At 33.4% G+C, this 16,604-nt stretch overlaps 2 non-coding genes across 2 annotated transcripts; both read right to left on the bottom strand.

The window, feature by feature from the left end:
• Positions 1-10,755: 10,755 nt before the first annotated feature.
• On the bottom strand, positions 10,756-13,239 carry VNE69_06810. Its single transcript, XR_010574011.1, has one exon. It is a non-coding gene; the product is annotated as a 5.8S-23S ribosomal RNA (ribosomal RNA).
• A 34-nt stretch (positions 13,240-13,273) lies between these two features.
• On the bottom strand, positions 13,274-14,518 carry VNE69_06809. Its single transcript, XR_010574010.1, has one exon. It is a non-coding gene; the product is annotated as an 18S ribosomal RNA (ribosomal RNA).
• Between the last annotated feature and the right edge of the window lie 2,086 nt (positions 14,519-16,604).

Raw genomic sequence — 16,604 nt, 5'->3', positions numbered from 1 at the left:
TGTTCTTGTACTTTCTTCCACCACATATTCTTTCTAATGAAAAAATACTTGAGACTATTCAATCTCGTTGTCGTTTGGAAAGTATTTTTAATCTGAGTAAATCCAATTGGATTATGCGTTTTTTTATTTAGAGATTTGAAAATATCACTCTTGTTATAGGAAAATAATTTCCTATAATAACAGGACTTTAACAAAGATACTTTATTCATTGTTAAAGTCCTTAGATTCTCGGGCAGGCTCACCCATCATATTTTCTAAATAAATGAAAGAACCATGGTTTGGCTTTTCTTTATTTAATTCTTTAGTTATGTACCAACATGCTTTTACAAGCGGTACAAAATTTTTATGCGTTCCAGAGAGTCTTTGCAGCTCTCCTAGAACAGTTGTTTTTGTTAAAGACAAAAAGTCGATGAAGAAATTAACTTCATCGCAGATATTAGAACCTCCGAACTTTTCTTTAATCTTGCTTAGTACCTTTTGGCACACGTGTTCTCTAATCATCAGAAGTACTACTTCCGAGTCTTTAAATTGTTTTATAAGTGGTATATCTTTATTTTCCACATCAGCTAAGGCTGCCCAAGCGTCTCTAGATTGAGGTTTCCCTTTCAATCCGAGTCCAGAAGCAAGAGCTAGCCTAAACTTACATTTGGAAATAATTCTACCATCCTTTATAATTTTCATAAGAGCTTCTTCAGTTAGCTCTTTGGCCCAGTTTTTCTTTGGTAAAACTGGCCTTCTTTTTTGTTGACATTTCTCATTTTTTCTGTCCTTCGTTTTTTTTGTAAAATTTATTTTCTGATTTAGTAATCTTCTTTTTTCATGATCTCTTTTAGGAATGATATCTTTTCTCTTTACAGCTTCATGATTAATCTTTTTAGGCACTTTTACATTGCCACCAGTTTCTACTTTAAGTGATTTAAATCTATTAAAGTTGGTTTTATCTGTGGTTTTACCACTTCTGTTTTTCTTCAAGTCTATCTGGACTTTAGGCTTGAATGTGTGTTTGACAGATGTCCATCCGTCTTCGTTTATATGGAAAAGCTTGACTCCATTCTTAGGAGCTTTTCTTTTACCAGCTATAATAGCAGAGATAGTTGACAGATGTCTAACTACTGCTTTTTTGTTAATGGAAGCTATATCTAGCTTACCATCTTTTGGTTTAATATTTTTATTAATTATAATATCTGTAGATGCCTTTGAAACATCTATACATTTTCTTTTGCCATCTTCTGACAATTTATCTTGTTCTTCTACTTTGACAGCAGTGACGAGATTTATGACAGCAGATGGGAGATTTTTGACATTAATTAAAACATCTTCATTGATGATTTCTAATTTAGAAATATCATTGTTTCCAGTAGCTAACTGAAGGGTTTCGCTACTGGTATCATTTGGAACATCGGAGTTATTATCCTTTTGTTCTACACATTCTTTTGAGTGATTCTCTATCATCATCTCAATTTTATTTTTTGTTGATTCTGTAATTTGATTACTGTCATCCATCAGATTATTTTTTTTCAAATTTTTTAATTTGATATTTTGTTTTTCTAGCTTATCATGGAAGAGCTCCAAATATGTCTGCTGAATCAATACTAATTCAGTAGTGCTAGATATGTATCTTTTAATATCAAGAAGATCTTTGTTATTTTCTTTTTTTGACGTGTCAAAAATGTCGTTTTTATTAATTCTTTCTGAGAGAATTTTGATTTTCTTGAGAAAATATTTCATTTCTCCATCATTTTTGAAAGTAACACTTGGGAAACTTTTATTAGCATATACATGCTTAGTTTGTTGTTTTAAATACATTTCTGTATCTAAATTGTTGTTTGGACCACCAAAGTGGTCACTTTTTGCTCTACTGAGCTTGCTCCTGGTTTGTTGCGCTTGTTTTCGGTCGTAAGATTGTTTCAACACATGATTATTATCTGCTTATTGCTATACGCATTTAATTTCATTAAATAAATTAATTGTTGTCGTGTACATTTTCTAAATCCCGACTGTTCCAACTGCATTAAAAAATTTAAAATTGTTTATTGTAAAAAAAGACAGAATCAGCAAAACGAAGAAAAGCCACCAAGCCACCAAAAACTCCACCAACCAGAAAAACATCAATAATTGCGATTACACGCCAGCATACCTCAACGTCCTCGCTTGTAGGAGAAAAATTTGTTCCCGTAGGTAACAGATCCTTAGTCATCTCTGACTACATATTTCGCGGACCTGACGAAAACACAACGCCTGGTTCAATACACCATTTAAGAACACGATTCAGTTCAGCGGAACAATACAGCTTCAGAATCATGCCCAACCTCTCCCAGGTTAAAAATATGAAGAATTACTCGAAAGTTAACGGTGTCCTTCTCACCAGCAATGGGTCTCCCACCCCTAGAGTATAGCTGACCCTACTTACCAACCAGCAGCCAAAGGTTGGTAAGACTTAGAGATCTGCACCTAAATAAAAAATAAAATTGTTTATTGTAAAAAAACAGAATCAGCAAAACGAAGAAAAGCCACCAAGCCACCAAAAACTCCACCAACCAGAAAAACATCAATAATTGCGATTACACGCCAGCATACCTCAACGGCCTCGCTTGTAGGAGAAAAATTTGTTCCCGTAGGTAACAGATCCTTAGTCATCTCTGACTACATATTTCGCGGACCTGACGAAAACACAACGCCTGGTTCAATACACCATTTAAGAACACGACTCAGTTCAGCGGAACAATACAGCTTCAGTATCATGCCCAACCTCTCCCAGGTTAAAAATATGAAGAATTACTCGAAAGTTAACGGTGTCCTTCTCACCAGCAATGGGTCTCCCACCCCTAGAGTATAGCTGACCCTACTAAAATAAAATAAAAAAAAAAAATAAAATTGTTTATTGGGTTAAGTTCTCGACTTACCCCCCCCCCCCCCACCCCTAAAAAAAATAAAAAAAAATAAAAAAGGGGGGAAAAATAAAAAAAAGGGGAAAAAATAAAAAAAGGGGAAAAAATAAAAGAAATAAAAAATTTGACCCATAATGAGAATTAAAGAATTTAGAAAACTCATCTATAAAAAAAATGAGTTAATGCAATTTTTAATTGCAAAAAACATTTTGAGGGTCCCTATGTGCAATAAATGCAATATACCAATGACTCAAAATCGGACCAACACTGAAAACTATCGTTGTTATTCAAGGCGTGATGGTAAAAAATGTTCTAACAAAGGAACCATAATGAAACAAAGCGTTTTTAAGAACTCAAAATTGCCTATTGAGGATCTTTTAATATTGCTTTGCGAATGGGTAAAGGGTTCAAAAAAAAAAAAAAAAAATAAAATTGTTTATTGTAAAAAAAAGACAGAATCAGCAAAACGAAGAAAAGCCTCCAAGCCACCAAAAACTCCACTAATAAAGAAAAAATCATCAATAAGTGCGTTTACACGCCAGCATACCTTAACGGCCTCGCTTGTAGGAGAAAAGTTTGTTCCCATAGGATACATCCTTAGTCATAATATGACTAGAGACCCACTTTCATGAGTCTGATGAAAAACGAAAACGCCTGGCTCAATACACCATTTAAGAACACGACTCAGTTCAGCGGAACAATACAGCATCAGTATCATGCCCGACCTCTCCCAGGTCAAATATAATTAAATATAAGTTTTCTTGTTAGTAAAATAACATCTCTTTCTTCCATTTCTAGATTTTATTGTTTTTAATTATTCATATTAATTATCCTGTTTTGTTATCTCTTTAAGTTTCTTTTCAAATATAATTCTTCTAGAGACAACCATTCTATCTAAGAACTCTATAGTCCAACAAAGTTCTTTTATCTTATCTGGGTTATTTTTTAGTCCGATTTTATTACCAAGGAGTTGTTTGGTTTTTTCTCGGATATTTGTTTTTGAACAAGTCAGTAGAGGCAGTTTATTTTCAAAAGATGTTCTAATGTCAGTAAAACAGACGCACTCCAACAGAAAGTGTTCTAAATTTTCTTGTGGTCCATCACACAAAAAGCATTTGTTTCTATAACTCATTGGTATTCTTTTTGAATATGCTATTGCTGAGGACCACTTTACTAGATTACATCTCAATCTAGTATATGTTCTAATTTTTCTATTGTTTATTTTGTTCATGACATATTTTATTTGTGAATTTCTTATGTCATATTGGTTTGCTATTGATGCAGCTAAAGAAGTATTTAGAGTTCTTCGACTTCTTAGTACATCAATTATTTTTGTAGTGATAAATCTACTATCACTTGATTCGTATTCGTTGCCAACAAATCGTTTTAACCATCTTTGTGTTCTTGAACACCAGGTAGTTTTTCTTTCTTTCGGATTAATTGAGATTATATCCGATATGATTGTCTTATTGTGTTTCCACTTGTTGTATGCTCTGAATCTACTCAAAGCTGCTTGTATATGAATTCGTTCGATACTGAACTCGTCCATTACTCTATCTAGTGGAACTAATACTCTTTTGAATATCATTCTGATAGATTTTCTTAAGATCCTGTTAATCTTACCTGCTCTTGTACTTGACATTCCCCACAATTCACTGCCATACATTAGTGTGGGTACTAGTACACATTTTATTAAGATCGCCTTGAAGTAGAGATTGATGCTGCTATTCATCAACTTGGGCATCAAGGCGTCCAAGGCTTTCTTGCCACGCATTGCTGCGTCTTTAACCAAGTGTTCTTCTAGCGTGTTTCTTTTAATTAAGACACCTAGATATCTGTATTCAGTGACTTCTTCAATCACACCAAAGTCTGTACTGAGAGAATATAAACTTCGGAATTCTTGTATGTTAGAATGAGCATTCCATTCTAATACTCCGCTTTTTGTGCAGTTAATCTTCATTCTGTTATTAACTGCCCACTTTGAAATTCTATTGATCTTATTATTAAGATCATCAATGTTGTTTCCGAAGACAACAATATCATCTGCGAACATCAGTCCCGGAACTCTCGTATTTGATCTTGGGATCAAAACTCCTTCTATGCCGTCAAAAATATCATTGATGAATATATTGAACAGCATTGGAGAACAAGGGCACCCTTGTCTCACTCCTTTTCTGTAGCTATAACCACTTGACGTGTCACCACCAATTTTCACACGCATGGTGGTATATTTATAAATATCCTTTATTGTATTGATTAAATACAATGGGATATTAAGTTTTGTAAGCTTTTCAAATAATAAGTCATGACTTACATTATCATAAGCTTTTTCAAAGTCAATGAAACACATTATTGTGTTCAAGCCTCTGAATTCTCTTCTTCTCACTATTTCTAGTAGAGATGTAATCTGATTCATACACTCTTCACCTGCTCGGAATCCTGCTTGGTATCTAGAGAGTATATCTTGTTCTTCGACAAATTGAGTTAACCTGTCATTTATTATCTTGAGATAGATCTTACTAATTGTGTTAATTAAGGAGATTCCCCTATAATTATTCAGATCTGTCTCATCTCCTTTTTTGTGAAGGCAAATCATGTTTGCCATGCTCCAATATTCAGGAGTACTATTTCCACAAATATATTTATTAAATTCATGTAGCATGAATTTAAAGAATTTATCTTCTACTGCTCTAGTCAGTAAGTATTTGTATAGCTCGGTTGGAATCTCATCAGGACCGGCAGCTTTGTTATTTCCACATTTCTTCAGTGCGGATAGAAATTCTTCATCTGTTATCTCTGGGGGAAGATCAACAAGATCTACTTTATCATAGACATTGACATCTATATCATTCTCTGACGCCAAATCAGCGTAAAAATTATTTGCTATTTCTAGCTTCTTTGCTCGGCAAGTCTGAAGAAGCTTATTGTGGTCAATTAGAGCCACTTGATCCAAACGAATGGAAACACTTCTATTTTTCAGCCATTGCCAGAATTCTCGGGATCTGTTACTTTTAAAGAGCTTTATTCCTCTTAAAGCCCAAAGTTTCGATCTATCTTTGCGAATCAACTTTTTAGTTTCGTCTACTCTCTTTTTGAGATATTCGAATCTAATTGAGTTGATTTCATTGTAATTTTTCATAACAGCTCTTGCTGCTAGACGTTTTTCTTTGAAGACTTTTAAATATCTCCATCTCATTGTAAGTCCAGTATGGACTCTTCTCTTTTTGTAAATCTTCAAAGATGTACAAACTTTCTGAATAATCTCGGGGAGATTATTCATGTTTAATTGTTGATTACACAACTTCTTTTTTAGCTTTTTAATCACTTTTGGATTTTCCAGCATTTTCTTATCATAAACTAGTTGATCGGAGATCTTATCAACGGCAAGTTTAATACTTCTTTTGAGCACTAAGTGATCACTTAATACCCAAGACTTGGATATAATGATCTTCTCATTATCATTACTTTTTAGTCGAAAGATGGTATCAATTTTCCTCTTAGATCTTTTACCATCTTTGAGGATCCTTGTACCATCGTTGCTGTTATATTTTATTGTAACTGGCAAACCAACTACATTTAATTTTTTCTTGAGACTAGAACTCTGCATATTCATATCTCCCATCACTATGATCTCACTATAGTTATTTCTGAAATTCTCTTTTTCTAAAAGAGAAAATAATCTAGCCAAGGTCTCCCTTTTGAGATCCTTGTTTTGTGGTATGTAGACATTTAAGACTAAATACTTAATCCATTTGCCTGCTGAACTAAACTCAACTACAGTTTGCAGAATGTTTGAGTCGGTTCCTTTTTTGGAACATCTGATCGCTCCATTATTTCTAACCAGAGTTATTAATCCTGGTTTATTTTTTCCACCACTAGGTGTTTCAACTGTAGTGTATTTTTCAAGTTTTAAAGGTCTTGTAGATTGTCTCCAAGTTTCTTGTAAACACATAATTTCTGGTTTCTCCTTCTTAAGAAGAAACTCAAGTTCTTCTCTCTTATTAGAGAGATGATTAATGTTTAGACTTAAGAGTTTTATGTTCTCTTTGGTCTTTTTATTTACTTTACTAGATTTCTCTAGTTCTTTTCTATTATCATTTAAAACTTTAAAGCCTTTAGCTTTAACTGTCTTAATCAATAAATTTGCGTATAGTTTTTCAACTATTATTTTTGTAAAAGACGTGTCTCTTCGTCTATACTTTCTTGCTGTAATGATGGAATTCTCCAAAAGAGAGTTCTTCTTACATAAGTCTTTGAGGAGATCTTTCACTCCATAAGGAATTCTTTGTATCTTGACAATACAATATTGTTCTTGTACTTTCTTCCACCACATATTCTTTCTAATAGAAAAATATTTGAGACTATTCAATCTCGTTGTCGTTTGGAAAGTATTTTTAATCTGAGTAAATCCAATTGGATTATGCGTTTTTTTATTTAGAGATTTGAAAATATCACTCTTGTTATAGGAAAATAATTTCCTATAATAACAGGACTTTAACAAAGATACTTTATTCATTGTTAAAGTCCTTAGATTCTCGGGCAGGCTCACCCATCATATTTTCTAAAATAATGAAAGAACCATGGTTTGGGTTTTCTTTATTTAATTCTTTAGTTATGTACCAACATGCTTTTACAAGCGGTACAAAATTTTTATGCGTTCCAGAGAGTCTTTGCAGCTCTCCTAGAACAGTTGTTTTTGTTAAAGACATAAAGTCGGTGAAGAAATTAACTTCATCGCAGATATTAGAACCTCCGAACTTTTCTTTAATTTTGCTTAGTACCTTTTGGCCCACGTGTTCTCTAATCATCAGAAGTACTACTTCCGAATCTTTAAATTGTTTTATAAGTGGTATATCTTTATTTTCCACATCAGCTAAGGCTGCCCAAGCGTCTCTAGATTGAGGTTTCCCTTTCAATCCGAGTCCAGACACAAGAGCTATCCTAAACTTACACTTGGAAATAATTCTACCATCCTTAATAATTTTCATAAGAGCTTCTTCAGATAGCTCTTTGGCCCAGTTTTTCTTTGGTAAAACTGGAACTCTTTTTTGTTGACATTTCTCATTTTTTCTGTCCTTCGTTTTTTTTGTAAAATTTATTCTCTGATTTTGTAATCTTTCCTTTTCATGATCTTTTTTAGGAATGATATTCTTTCTCTTTACAGCTTCATGATTAATCTTTTTGGGCACTTTTACATTGCCACTAGTTTCTACTTTAAGTGATTTAAATCTATTAAAGTTGGTTTTATCTGTGGTTTTACCACTTCTGTTTTTCTTCAAGTCTATCTGGACTTTAGGCTTGAATGTGTGTTTGACAGATGTCCATCCGTCTTCGTTTATATGGAAAAGCTTGACTCCATTCTTAGGAGCTTTTCTTTTACCAGCTATAATAGCAGAGATAGTTGACAGATGTCTAACTACTGCTTTTTTATTAATGAAAGCTAAGTCTAGCTTAACATCTTTTGTTTTAATATTTTTATTAATTATAATATTTGTAGACGCATTTGAGACACCTATACATTTTCTTTTGCCATCATCTGACAATCGATCTTCTTCTTCTACTTTGACAGCAGACACGATATTTTTGACATTAATTAAAACATCTTCATTTATGATTTCTAATTTAGAAATATCATTGTTTCCAGTAGCTAACTGAAGGGTTTCGCTACTGGTATCATTTGGAACATCGGAGTTATTATCCTTTTGTTCTACACATTCTTTTGAGTGATTCTCAATCATCATCTCAATTTTATTTTTTGTTGATTCTGTAAATTGATTACTGTCATCCATCAGATTATTTTTAATCAAATTTTTTAATTTGATATTTTGTTTTTCTAGCTTGTCATGGAAGAGCTCCAGATATGTCTGCTGAATCAGTAATAATTCAGTAGTGCTAGCTATGTATCTTTTAAGATCACTAAGATCTTTATTGTTTTCTTTTTTTGATGTGTCAAAAATATCATTTTTATTAATTCTTTCCGAGAGAATTTTTATTTTCTTGAGAAAATATTTCATTTCTCCATCATTTTTGAAAGTAACACTTGGGAAACTTTTATTAGCATATACATGCTTAGTTTGTTGTTTTAAATACATTTCTATATCTAAATTGTTGTTTGGACCACCAAAGTGGTCACTTTTTGCTCTACTGAGCTCGCTCCTGCTTTCTCTTGCTTTACCCTTCATTGGGTAAAGGGTTCAAGTAATTTGGCCGCCACGTTAGAACTTGATATAGGTAAATGTACGGTATCAAGATGGTTTACGCGTTTTAATAACGCCGTGTACGTCTCTTATTCAACATATATAAACAATCAAACGATTGGCGGCGTCGGTTGTATTGTTGAAATTGATGAAACTTTACTTGTAAAAAGTAAAAACCATGCGGGAAGGGTTCTTCAATATCAAGTATGGGCAGTTGGAGGCGTTGTGAGAGGGGATGCAAATTCTTTTTTCTTTGAGATCGTAGAAAATAGAACAAGAGCTACTCTTGTTGAATTAATTACAAGAAAAATTGCTCCGGGGACCACAATTGTGACAGATTGTTGGCGTGGATATTGTGATATTCAAACAATCTGTGTAGAATATGAGTATCTACATTTGACTGTGAATCACAGCCAAAATTTTGTTGATAATATAACTGGTGCGCATACTCAGACTATAGAGGGAATGTGGTCGGTTATTAAAAGAGAACTAAGAAAAGGAGGAACTAGTCATGGTACTATTATGAATCTTGTAAGAAAGATTTACATTAACAGATTCAAATTAATATATCGTGAAAATCTATTGGATAAAATGTTAGAATTTTTTCAAATAGGTAATTTTAGTATTGTAGCTTATGATATTATTCCTGAAATAGACTTTACAATTGTGGAATAATTTTTTTTGTTTTTTTTGGGGGGTAAGGGGGGTTAAGTCGAGAATTAAACGTTTTTTTATTTTTTTTTATTTTTTCCCCTTTTTTTATTTTTTTTTATTTTTTCCCCTTTTTTTATTTTTTTTTATTTTTTTTTATTTTTTCCCCTTTTTTTATTTTTTTTAGGGGTGGGGGGGGGGGGGGTAAGTCGAGAACTTAACCGTTTATTGTAAAAAAGACAGAATCAGCAAAACGAAGAAAAGCCACCAAGCCACCAAAAACTCCACCAACCAGAAAAACATCAATAATTGCGATTACACGCCAGCATACCTCAACGGCCTCGCTTGTAGGAGAAAAATTTGTTCCTATAGGTAACAGATCCTTAGTCATCTCTGACTACATATTTCGCGGACCTGACGAAAACACAACGCCTGGTTCAATACACCATTTAAGAACACGACTCAGTTCAGCGGAACAATACAGCTTCAGTATCATGCCCAACCTCTCCCAGGTTAAAAATATGAAGAATTACTCGAAAGTTAAAGGCGTTCTTCTCACCAGCAATGGGTCTACAACCCTAGAGTATAGCTGACCCTACTTACCAACCAGCAGCCGAAGGTTGGTAAGACTTAGAGATCTGCACCTAGTTAAAAAAACATCGGTCCCACCCTCCGCGACGCGGACGCTCCCTTGTGGAGGGTAACCTCTCCCAGGTTAAAAATATGAAGAATTACTCGAAAGTTAACGGTGTCCTTCTCACCAGCAATGGGTCTCCCACCCCTAGAGTATAGCTGGCCCTACTTACCAACCAGCAGCCGAAGGTTGGTAAGACTTAGAGATCTGCACCTAGTTAAAAAACATCGGTCCCGCCCTCTGCGACGTGGACGCTCTCTTGTAGAGGGTAGTTAAAAAACATCGGTCCCACTCTCCGCGACGTGGACGCTCTCTTGTAAGGGTACCAAATCTAGACATAAAGTACGCTCTCAATACAACACAACACCTACTATACATACAAAAAAAGCAGTAACCTCAAAATGTCGGCATACACCTTCATTCTTACAGTTCTGCTTAAAAGAGTAGTATTCTCCTAAATGTATCTTTGAGCTACGCTTCAGGCTTAAGAGGCTTTCAGCCTTAATCGAAACGACGTAGCTAAGCAACATAACTTAATAGTTAATCGCACTACCAGTGGTCATCACTTAGAGTTCCTCTCGTACTATCAAAGTTCACTCAAAAATACTTACAGTAGGGTAAAACTAACCTGTCTCACGACGGTCTAAACCCATCTCACGTTCCTCATTACCGGGTGAACAATCCAACACTTCGTAACATATACACTACGATGATCAGAAGAGACGACATCGAAGAATCAAAAAGCAGAGTCGCTATGATCGCTTGCCTGCTACAAGCCAGTTATCCCTGTGGTAACTTTTCAATCACCCAATACATAATGAATGTAATTGGGATCGCTAGGCCAAGGTTTCCCTACTAAATACAGTCATATGCATAAAGTAAAGCAGATTTATTCCCTTATAATAAACTGATGGTTACCATCCATCATTCATCTACCTTAGGACAGCTGTGTTACTTTTTAACAGCTGTACCGCCCCAGCCAAACTCCCCATATATTCTAATAAATAAATATTCAAACATACTAGTGGTTTCACAATACTTCTCCCACCTCTCTACAATATACCGAATATTTATTAAAACATACTAAAGTCAAGCTCAACAGGGTCTTCTTTCCCCGCTGATAAATAACAAGCCCGTTCCCTTGTCTCGTGGTTTCACAAAATTGTAAGTAGGGACAGTAGGAATCTCGTTGCTCCATTCATGCGCGTCACCAATTAAATGACGAGGCATTTGGCTACCTTAAGAGAGTCATAGTTACTCCCGCCGTTTACATTCGCTTACACAACTTTAACAATAAATGCACTGGGCAGAATTCACTTCTTGTAAATACAAAAAGCTATGTTTTTAATAAACAGTCAGATTCCTTACATAGTAAAAGTTCTAGCATGCTAGAGCCAATCTTTATCCCAAAGTTACAGATCTAATTTGCCGAATTCCCTTACTTACTTTAATTTAAAATATTTGTTATGATACAAAGACACCTGATGCGGTATAGGTACGGTTAAAATTATTTTATTTTTATCAAGTATATATAATTAACTATTTCTTATCATGACAATCCATAGTTAAAATAAAATTTAATTCATTTATCTTAAATTTATTGAAATATACTGTCATTATCAAGTTACCTTATAATAATTTAATAAAGAATTATTAATCTTTTTTGTTTTTATAAATAACACCGATTCACTTCAATAATAATTGAAAACCCTAGTCTATATCTATACAAATATATTGTTACTGCCTCCAAGATCGGCTCATTTGTTTCTTCTATATATACTCACATATATACTTCAATACAAACAAATTGCACAGCTACCTAAATATTCATTAGAAACATCTCATAAAAGTAGTAATCTTCTTCCATTTTATACAATAATACATTCGGTAGGTACGTTGTAACACGTTTCTTAGCGGATTTCTACTTCCATAACAACCGCCCTACTGTCTCAATGTATTCATCATATTTATGGTATAATATCTACTATTTAGAATATTTAATGTTTCATAAGGTTCATTCCTTTTTGCACATCATTCTTACAATCATGTGCCCACTAGTTATACAATAGATTCATTATATAAATTTAATTTATATAATTCCATAGAATTAAAGATTTCTCATAGTTAAAAAACTATAACAGTGTCCTACATCTATGTCCTATATAATAATAACTGCTGTCCTGAGAGACATTTCGCTGTGAACCAGCTACCACACAGTTCGATTGGTCTTTCGCCACTATACACATCTTAAATCATCGATTTGCACGTCAGAATGATTATGGTCTTCCAATAAACTGTTGCTTATCTTCAACCAGAACATGTATAGTTCACTGTGTTTCGGGTCTTATAATTATAACTAATCAAGTTAATAAAGATTAAAAAATTTAATTTTTATCTTGCTATAATTATAATCTCCTTGGTCCGTGTTTCAAGACGGGTCCTTAAAAATAAGGCTAAACTCCACACATTTTCACAAGTTCCTTCGCAGTACTTATTTTCTATCGGTATACCATTATATTTAACCTTAGATATTTCATTCTACCTTTATTCAAACTGCACTACCAAGCAGCTCTACTCAAGTACATTATTCTATTCTATTAATAACGAATATAATATTCTCTATAAATATAATTAATAGAATAAACCATTTACAACTCCAATTAAGGATTACAATGGAGGGTTATTTCTTGTTCACTCGCTGCTACTAAAGAAATCCTAGTTAGTTTCTTTTCCTCCTTTTAATGATATGCTTAAGTTCAAAGGGTTATCAATACATTATAAATATATTAATTAGGCAAAAAATATACTTTCGTATTCTATTACGACCTTCATCGTTATGGTATCCTATTGATCCCATGTGTGGGTAAATTTAATAATTACTAATCAATTTAAATTTAACTTATTATGATCCTGCTAATGGTTCTCCAACAGCAACCATGTTACGACTTATATCAGATCTAATACATATTGTTCAAGTAGTTTTCACTAATTTCACAACACATATCATCTTAGATAGCGACGGGCGGTGTGTACAAAGAACAGGGACACATTCAATTCTACTTATTTAATAAAATTTACTAGCAATTCCAAGTTCAAATAACTCTTACAAAATATTATCCCATAAAGATTATATATCTATTGTATTGCGCGTGCAGCCCAAAATGTCTGAGGGCATAACGGACCTGTTTTAATCCTTTCCTTCCTACACTGATTATGTCTGTCTATTAATAAAAGGGTCTCACGTCTTGTTGAAATTAATCAAAACTTCACAGCATCCATTGAAAACGGCCATGCACCACTATTATCATTCTCAGATTGAAAATCTTCTCTGAATAATAAAATATTGGTAAGTTACCTCGCGTTGAGTCAAATTAAGCCGCACAATCCACTCCTTGTGGTATTCTTCCGTCAATTTCTTTAATTTTCAATCTTGCGATCATACTATCCCCAGAGCCAAAAAACTCAAATTTCTATCATCTAATACAATTAATATCATATCACATCGTCGGCATAGTTTACTGCTGGAACTACAATGGTATCTAATCATCTTCGCTCCTCCAGCTTACGTCCTTGTTCAAAAAATACATACAAGTGTACAGCTTTCGCTTCTGTTCGTCCAGTCAGGGTCGTCACATTTCATCTCTCTCCCAACTATACAGTACACCTCATATTGCTTCTTAAATATAAACTACGGACTTTTTAACTGCATCAATCATCATACACACTCTTGGAACAAGTATTACCGCGGCTGCTGGCACTTGATTTGCCCTCCAATTAATCACCTCATATACTTTTACAATATGAAACAATAGAATATTACTTCCCATAACTGCCTCAGATAAAATCCATAGGTCAAGTTTCGCCCCTGCTGCAATCCTTAGACTTAGTAGCCGTCTCTCAGGCTCCTTCTCCGGAATATTACAAAGTAATACCGTTACCCGTCATTGCCTTGTTAAGCCATTACCTTAACAACTAGCTGATAGGTCTCACTCTTACTGTATATGTCTTATGCTACACTTTAACGCAGTTATACTAATTTAATACATTAAATAAAGTGAGTATTACTGAGCAGTCCATTTTTCCATATCAAAAACATGCATGGGTTAATCTTAGGGAATAGCGTCTACGTCAGGCAGAATCAACCTGGTGTTGTGTATTAAAAATCAATATATTTGATTTTAATCAGTATTTATGAAAATATTAGAAATAAATATATTTCTTAATACAAATTCTTATAATATAAAATATGAAAACTATAATTGTTTAAAAATACTTAATAAATGATATAATATCAGATTGGATGAAATAAAATTTTACAAGGGTAAAAAATTATTTTAATAAATCAGCAAATGATTGATTAATCACTGATTCACTGATCAAAATTGTGATCTGAGATTAGCAACATTTATAATTGTGTAAAAATTGTATAAAAAACATGAATTCTAAATGATGCTTTATAAAGAGTTGAATCTACATGATACTACAGTATTATACATGAACACAACTTATACTGACAATTTATCTTAAATCATGATAATTCTGATAATTAAATGATCTATTATCTAATTCTCAGATATAAAATTATTTTGTCTAATACACATTTGTTTTGTTTATTTGTTGACCCAAGCAAATAAACAAGAAACTTGACATTTATAAGATGTGAGATGACACTTTGACTTTGATACTCACATAAAAATATATTATATCTTTTCCATGGTGAGTTTGTGATGTATAATACAAATAAATGCATCATGTATAATTGTATATTAATTTATGTAGTATAAAGTACATATGCTCTTAAAATATATTTTTATTTCTTCACTTACTGATAGCTTCATTGGCCTTGTTCCTATTTGATTACATGCACTTCTTTTTTTATTTTTAATGTATGTTTTAACAAGAATACTTATTGTCGCGCGCGCGGGGCGCACGTGCGCCCAGCCCGCACACGGCCCAATTCCCGCTTTTTGAGCCATTTTTCATTTTTTTAAGGGTGCTTATGAAAAATGGCTCGCGCGGGGATCGAACCCTTCCTCTTAAAATTTGACCAGTTCGTTTCAGAATTTCTGACCGCTGAGCTAAACACAGTTATAAAAAATCCTTAAAAATATAAATAAGTTAAAAACAACACCATTTTAAAAAATATTTCATAACATCCCTCAAATGGTCTTACCTGTGAAAAACTCGGAAGAATATAAAAATATTCTAGATATTATTGTAATAAAGTCGTAAAAGATATTTCGAGGTTTTCTTTGGCGAGATTAAGGAAATAGGCTGAACACTTTACAATTGTAGATAATCATCTTTACTTAAGAGGTATCGACAATCTACATTTAAAGGTTTTTGCACAAAAGGATATTTGTGCGATGAAGTTAGAAATGCAAAAACTTCACGTAGATGGGCATTTAGGTCAGAATGCCCTATACCTAAAAAGTAAATGTTTATATTTTTTCAATCCCAAGGGAATTGATACGTGATGTTGTACGTGAATGTAAAATTTGCGCTCAATGTCAGCCTTTGAAGACAAAGGAAAAAATGAAACATATTACAGCAGAATTTCCATGGGAACGCCTAATGATAGATCTTATTGATATGAGATCATACAAGGAGTTTAACGATGGGTATTGCTGGATATTATCTATTTTGGATGTATATTCAAAATTTGCCAGAACATATCCATTAAAAGGTAAGACAGCTGAGTGTGTTATAGAGTGTTTGGAGGATTTATTTGAACATTATTGTGTACCTGGGATCATTCAAAGTGATAATGGTAAGGAGTTTAGGATTAAATTGATGTATGATCTTGCATCAAAATATAAAATCCTTCTAATAAACGGGAGACCTAGACATCCACAGACACAGGGTCAGGTGGAACGGTTTAACCAAACAATCACAAGGTTATTATCAAAAAAATTAATGGACGAAGAAACATCAGAACGAAGTGAAAGGTGGATTGATTGTCTAAAAAAGGTTACTAGTGTTTATAATCAAGCAGTTCATTCTGCGACTTCTTTTACTCCATTTGAGAAAATGTTTAACAGAGCTGGTTACAACACAGTAGTTCGTAAAAATTTAGAACCTGAGAATAAAGTGTCTTTAGAGTTAGATAGAGAAATATGTCCTGTGTCTGTTGATAATGAAATCGATTGTGTTAAAAAGGAAGAAAAATCTAAAGAAGACTGTGTATTTTCGAGTTACCAAAAAAATACTTTGCACGAATGGATAGACGCGCGG

The sequence above is a fragment of the Vairimorpha necatrix genome, chromosome 6 (genome assembly GCF_036630325.1).
Source record: "Vairimorpha necatrix chromosome 6, complete sequence".
NCBI lineage: Eukaryota > Fungi > Microsporidia > Nosematidae > Vairimorpha > Vairimorpha necatrix.
This window is presented reverse-complemented; position numbering and strand designations above follow the sequence as displayed.